General features: G+C 40.1%; 2 non-coding genes across 2 annotated transcripts; both read left to right on the forward strand.

Moving 5' to 3' along the window:
• The first annotated feature begins 133 nt into the window (after window positions 1-133).
• On the forward strand, window positions 134-207 carry TRNAV-AAC (transfer RNA valine (anticodon AAC)). The gene has a single exon. It is a non-coding gene; the product is annotated as a tRNA-Val (tRNA).
• A 2,249-nt stretch (window positions 208-2,456) lies between these two features.
• On the forward strand, window positions 2,457-2,530 carry TRNAV-AAC (transfer RNA valine (anticodon AAC)). Its single transcript has one exon. It is a non-coding gene; the product is annotated as a tRNA-Val (tRNA).
• The last annotated feature ends 4,978 nt before the right edge of the window (window positions 2,531-7,508 follow it).

Raw genomic sequence — 7,508 nt, forward strand, 5'->3', positions numbered from 1 at the left:
GGAACTGAAATAAATAAGCTGTCATTGTTCTTTTGCTATGTATTCAGGTTTTCTGTCTCGTGGACTACTGCTATTGTACAATTCGCAGATTGTTACTGATTAAATAAACGTTGTTTGCGACACAAATCAAAGCGGTTTCGTGGTGTAGTTGGTTATCACGTCAGTCTAACACACTGAAGGTCTCCGGTTCGAACCCGGGCGAAGCCATTTTTTTCCCTTTTTTTCTTTTACTTTTTGCTTCAAATATTTTCCTTTTGGGTTATTCTGATATGTTTTCGTCTTGTTTTCAATTTGATCTACCATTTTTTGTTCCTGAACATTAAATCTTTGATCCAATTTTTTTTTCTTTTACATTATGTTAGAGTTTATGTCAAATATGTCTACGTAGTCGGTTACAGTTTAGGATTTAGAGTTATAATAGGTATTAGGAGTACTAGAGTACGAGTCGGACTCTATCATAGGATCTCTCATAAATAGAGGGGCGTGCCTGTTGTAACCGCATGTCGACATAGCATAGCGAGAGGGAGCGGCTGCCGGCGGCGACCGGCCGTGAGTCGTCGTAACTCTGATACGCTGTATATGCTGGATCGGGGAGGAGTGCCCGTAATAAGTGCCCTGGAGATGTAGGCCTTGGCTGAACTCCGTTATCAAATATCGTGTCTCGGTGTCGTCATCATATTTGGATCTCCTATGGCATTCTTCCGCGGTTTGGTTTCCGATGTGATTTCAGGCCCGTTTTGTAACACATTACTCCAATGTTTTCTTGCGGTTTGCAATTTGCTAAGCTTACCTGTTCGGCAGAGCTTAGCTCATGGGCAGTTGATCTTCCTGACCATCAATCGAGTACTCCACTATGTTACAAGGAACTTCTCATGTTGGATCATTAATTAGCAAATCAGGAACAAATATAAAAATTAGTCTCCTTCAGCAATCTTAACCCTTCCAGCTGTATAAAAGAATGTCACTAGCAATTTGCAGTCTTCTGTCTTCAACATTGCTTCTCTTGAGCTACTTTCTCCGATCTTTTTTTTTATTAAAAAAAGAAACTCAACAAACGAAAGAAAGACCTTACCCATAACTTTTTAGGCTAAGTATAAATCTTAATTAATCACATGTTAATGAACCATCTCGTTTTACGTGTTTGGAGGGAGAGTTTCCAAACTCTCCCTACTGAACACAGCCTAAAAGTCTAAAACTAGTCGAGAAAGGCACCCTTTAACACGTGGATCCATCCTCATATGGTTCAGGCCTTAAACCGTGCAATAAGATCCCCTATACTATATACGAGGGTCATCGAGTAAACTCTTTAAAAACATAAAAATTCACTTCGATGGAAGTCAAACCAGAAGCTGATAAGTACACTATTAGGCCTTCTTCGGTTTATTCATGTGAGGGAGGGATTGAAGTTGATTTATTCCACACCTACTGTGGTGTGAAATTATTCCCCCTCAATCCTCTCCAATTCCCTCTAATCCCCTTTAAACCGAACGAGGCCTTAGAGTGTTGCAAACACTATGCTACCGACCTGTTTTTCTGACCTGTTTTTCCGACCTTATCTTTTTCAGCTACTTCACTATATTGTGTGTTCGATGCTTCTGAAAATATGTTTCTAAAAAAAAAACTTTTTTTCTACTGCATTGCTGATAATTTTATTCTAAACTATTTGTTAAATCTATTTATTAAAATATCTAAGTTATATTATAATCACGTAGATAATCCAAAAGAATTGGCTGCATATATCAATATTGGATATAAAGAACATATTTTCATTCATTATATAAATAAAATCCAAAAGAAGTTTGCACCACCCAACAAACTCTAGCTAGACACTGGAGTACTTGTGATTAATTAACCAGCATTACCTCTGTCCTCCTTGTCCTGACTCCTGGCACACCAACTAGGAGTATCATCAAGCAGATCAAAGCCGAGTTAATTTTCCGTGTCAGTCCATAGCTGTTCAAGGACCAGTCTACAACTCCATAGTAGCTTACACGCACAACAAGGACAATATGCAGCCGGGGACCGGACACAAGGCTCAGACTAGGCCTTGTCTGTTTGATGATGAAATGTTGCCGGAAATTAAATCAGCATTGCATGCATACACAGTGCCATATATATGCACATTGCTCGTATCTGACAGGGGAAATGAAGAGAGATCATCTAATGGTTAACAGTAAATACTGTTGTGAACTCTCAAGTCTGAGGAACTCTGAAGAAATCTGAAGTTTGAAGCTGAAGAAACTGTTTTTTTTTTTTTTTTTGCTTTTCTTCAGCTAGGGTGAAAAAGTGAGGCGTTGTTCAACTGTTGAAGTGGAAGAAGAGTTTTGCTGGAGCCATCCATGTGTGGGAAGTTTTATTACTGATAAGTGATACTGTATAATAAGCTTTGACATGTAATAAGCACTGATAGAATAGTTTATGTATTAGTACGGTTTAAAAGATTCAAAGCACAAGATGGTTTCGTGGTGTAGTTGGTTATCACGTCAGTCTAACACACTGAAGGTCTCCGGTTCGAACCCGGGCGAAGCCAATTTTTTTGTTTTTTTTTACTTCTTCAGATTCAAATTAATTCAAACTTTCCTCTTTTTTCCTTCTTCACATTCAATTTTTTCCTTCTTCAGATTCAAATTAATTCAAAGTTTCCTCTTTTTTCCTTCTTCACATTCAAACTAACATCTGAATTCAAACTTTCCCCTTTTTTTCCTTCTTCAGATTCAAAGTAACATCTGAATTCAAACTTCCCCTTTTCTTCTTCTTCTTCATATTAAAAAATTCAAACTTTTTTATTCTTTCCTTCTTCAGATTCAATTTTTTTTTCTTTTTTCCTTCTTCAGATTCAAACTAACATTTGAATTCAAACTTTCCTTCTTTTTTGTCCCCCTTCGGATTCAAACTAACTGAATGACTTCCTTTTTCCTTCAGCATCAAACTGCATGACAATTTCTCTTCCTTTTTTTCCTTCATCACCAAACTAACCGAATAAGTTCATCTTACTTTTTCCCTTCAGCATCAAACTGCATAACTGAATTCCTAAATGAGTTCATCTTATTGTCCCTTTGGATTGCATTAGGATGCGTCCTCACACATGACTGATCATACCAGAGGCTCGCTGCACGCAACGACCGGCAATCCGGCACCGACCTCTGTTCACTCAGTTCATGGCTGAGCAAGTGAGCAGATGCCAATGTCCTCGTTGCTGTTTAATGGCAAGCTCACAAGCACAAGGGCCCCGGGGCCGGATCGATCGATCACCCAGATGATGATCTCTCTCAATCTCAGCGTCTCAGCTTAGATTTGTATGTTTTGATCAAATGTGGTCAGAAACCAAATCAGAATGCACAAGGTCTTGACAGAGAGAAAAAAAGAAGAAGCAATGATCTGCAGTGACATTTCGTCATCAGGATTCAGAAAAGGTTTAATAGTAAGCTCACGATGATGATGCTCTTGTTCGTCTTGTACTGGTCGTACCTTTGCTGATTTAGCAGAATGCCTGACAGAAACATTGTTGGGAGGTGAAGGAGAGAAACTGTTCTTGCTGCAAATCTGAGACGATCGACGCTGTCACTGTGTTTCTTTGCTTTGAAGCGATATTTAAAGACGAAAGTGAGAATGCGATCGAGGGGTGGCGACAGAGCTAGACGCCGCTCTGCATGAACAAGAACTTCACTGGAGCCCTGTTATTATTAGATTTCTGACCTGCAGAAAAGATTTGGTGTCAGTTGGAGGACACAGGATTAGGCAGTGTCAAATACTGCACGCGTCCTGAATCTGATCAAAATTGCAGATCTTCGCTGTAGCCTGTACTACTACTCATCTTTGGTTTGTACTAGTACTGCATGTTTTCTGAAACTCTGAGATCACACATGGATGCAACAGAAATGATCTTGATTCAGTAGCAGTTCATGTAGAAAAGCATTGATCTTATCTGCACATACGTACGTATCCGATCGGATGGTTGCATTGACATCTACTGAAACATGGATCGCAACCATTGGTGGAATTGTACACTAATCGAGCAGAATCATACTAGTTGGTAGTAATATTTTTGTAGTGACAACTTGGTGAGTTGGTGTTCAAGGACCAAGCTAAGCTAGCTAGAACTGTAGCTTACACGAAACAATTTGCATTGGGCCCCGGGGTCCATATCTCAGCCTAGCCCCTAGCTAAGTGGCTAGCTAGGTTTTGTCATGCTTGATGAGAGTGTTGCTCCAGCTGAAGTAAATCAGCATGTGCAGTAAACTTGATGATACACACACACACATTGTTCATACATATCTGACAAAAACATAATGAGAGACCATATTTTCCTCGATCGTCAGGAGATTTTTGAGTGATATAGTAATCAATTAGTTTTCGCTTCTGAGTTGGCAGAGGACGTTCCTGACAATATGAGTCAAAATTCAGAGCTGAAGAGAAGTTGTTTAGATTTGCATATATATATATATATATATATATATATATATATATATATATATATATATATATATATATATATATATATATATATATATATATCGATCCAGCTAGCTAGCTCCCGCGTGATAATTATTCATGGACTAGCAGCTAATTGTTCAGAAATCTTGCAGCATGCATATGCAATGTGAGATCGACAAGGATGGCGTTTGGCACGTTGTTCAGGTCGTCGATAGCGGCGGTGACGAGACGACGACGTATGATCTGACTGTACAAGATCGATCGATTTGGTGTCAGTTTAGCTAGTTTTTTAGTGATCTTTGTCCTCACCCTTATGCTCACACATCAATGATATGGCTGGCATGCATGCAACAGTTTCTCGTTTGTGATCTTAGCTAGCTCGCTAATGTTTTCTCTTGCTGTAAGTTGTAGAGATGAGATGGGCGATCTTGAGTTGCTGGTACATGATTCCATTTGGAGATGAACTGAATATCAAGAAACCAAGGAGGTTAATCAATTTGGTGATGAAAAAAGGAAATAATAGAATTGCAATGGTTTTCTAATGTACTAGTACCAATCAATTAAGCAGATGATGAGTTAAGCTAGACGACAGAGAGGGCAGCACAGTACACACAGTGTACTGTGTGGAACGTACAGCAATTAAAATGATGAACAATTGGACGATCGAAGAGGCAAAAGAGGAGATCGATTTGGCAACGCAAACTAAATTGGTGGTCGCACTGACGAAGCAGCTGTACCATACCAGGAGAGATACGATTGATCGATACGTATGTGGGGCCCCGGGACCAGTGGCCCAACCACCATATCGATCGATCCTCCTGAAAAAATCATGGAGGTGGCTGCAGCTGCATGCCCTAGATCTGCACGGTGGCCGGCCGGCGAGACTCGATCGATCTCCCATAGAGAGTCTCTGATGACTCTGATGATCCGAACCACGTATAAACGCCGCGTATAGTACGTACGATTCTTCAATACGCTAGATGACGCGCATATGTACGTTCAGGGGCGAAGCCAGGATTTATGATTAGGGGGGTGTGGACAGGACGGATAAGTCATAAGTCAGAGTAAGCAATACCGACGATAAAATAAGACATCATGTGTTTTGCCATAAAAAAAGCTTGAATTCAGCTCTTTAGTTGTATCATTGGATGTTTGACAGTTTGAGACTGAGACACCATGCTCGACAGCGAGACGCAATGGGAGAACAGAGAGATGCGTGAAGCCACGAAGCAATGAAGATGAGGAGTTGATTTGTGTTGTCTCTCCGTCTCTTTCTTATTAATTAATTTTTTATATCATATTTATTGATAATGGACTAATTAATATGCTAATGCGTAAGTTAGTACAGCAGAGGGTGGGATAGGGGGGTGTTGGCCCCCTCCGGCATCCCTATAGCTGCGCCCCTGCGTACGTTCTACATCTGTTTCAAAGTATAGAAACCTTGAAATTAACGGATCGAATAGATGCGTGATCTGTTCGGACTCTTAGTATTAAGATCATCGATCTTTAATCAATTTTGTGTTACTATATTTTAAAACCGAGAAAGTGTGTATATATCATATATTATATATATATATATGCATGCAGTAGCTATAGCTGCTGCTCCTCCATTGATGGCCATGCATGGCTATTGCTAGAGTGGGGCTCGCCGGAGCGGCTAGATCGCTTACCGTTGCGCCGGCCGTCGCCTACGTGTACGCGTCTCGATCTCGCCGGTGTGTATCTGCTAATACAGCTAAGCTGCACATATAAAGCATTTATATATACGTGCGTGCGTGTGTAACGTGTTCTACACGGGTCAATGATGAGTACTCCCTCCAGAACGTCAAAGAATTACGGAACCGGATTAAGTAGTAGTGCTAGGACTAATATTAGTCTATTAGTAATGGCCACTAGTTATATAACCTTGCAAAAGGGTAACAAGTAATTCTAACGGTAGGGATTCCATCGTCAAGAAAGTTCTGGATTCCGGTAGTGGATATGATGAGCTGATCAATGATTTTATTGTAGCTGTAACCGCAACATATTTATCTTGACGTCGATTGATCGACTATATATCAAGTTGATTTTTACGATAGTCTATACTAGTAGAATTAATCTAGACATTTCATCTTTTCTTACGCTAAACAGATCATACCTATTTATAATATATACAGCAACTTTGTCTACTCACAGTAGAACTGAATAACCGATAAATATTCAGCTTCTATATATTGGTAGTAGTACAACTGATGAACTAATGATAGTATTGGTAGTACTATAGTACTCCCTCCATTTTTTTTTGGTTTGACATTGGTTAGCTCAAAAATGAACTAACCAACGTCATACCTTTTTTAAGGAGGTAGTACTATATATCACTAGAGAGACTACTGTAAATAGTCTGAACTGTGTTGGACAAAAGAATGTCAAAACCAACGAAAACCGCTCGGTTACACAATTATCAAGCTTATTTACTGATAGGGCAAAAAAAATTGTAAAATCTACTAATCTTGGAAAATTCTATAGAATTTGACAAAAAAAAATTGTGCAATAGCGGGGAATAGATCGATAGCAATAATTACTATTATTGTGCTGATGACACGAAGATTATTGTGCTGATGTAGAGAAATGATAAAAGCGGTGTCACTCTCTGGTCTATGCGGCTCTGCCCTTCCTTTCATAATCACATTATTAAAAGGAAAAAAAAAGTAACCTCCTAACTATCACGGTCGATCGAATTACCCCCTAACTCAAAACTAGACATTTTACACCTTAAAGTATATAAACCAGACAAACCCCCCCCCCCCAAAACTTAATCTGAAGTGGTTTCGATCCTACGTGGCAGTCCAGTCAGCAATTTTTTATTTAAAAATAGGTGGGGCCTGCATGTCATACTCTCCCTCTCTCTACCTCTTTCCCCTCTCACCTCTCTCTCTCTACTCTATCATCCTCTCTCTCTCTCTCACCGAGCAAAGCAGGGATGAGGCGATTGATCCTTTTCGGCGGCCTCCAACGGGCGGCGCTGGACAGCGACGGGGCAGAGGAGCTCCCTATCCCCTCTCTCTATCTCGCGGTTGGGGGCAACGGGCGGGGGG

The sequence above is a fragment of the Oryza sativa genome, chromosome 8 (genome assembly GCF_034140825.1).
Source record: "Oryza sativa Japonica Group chromosome 8, ASM3414082v1".
NCBI classification, from domain to species: domain Eukaryota; kingdom Viridiplantae; phylum Streptophyta; class Magnoliopsida; order Poales; family Poaceae; genus Oryza; species Oryza sativa.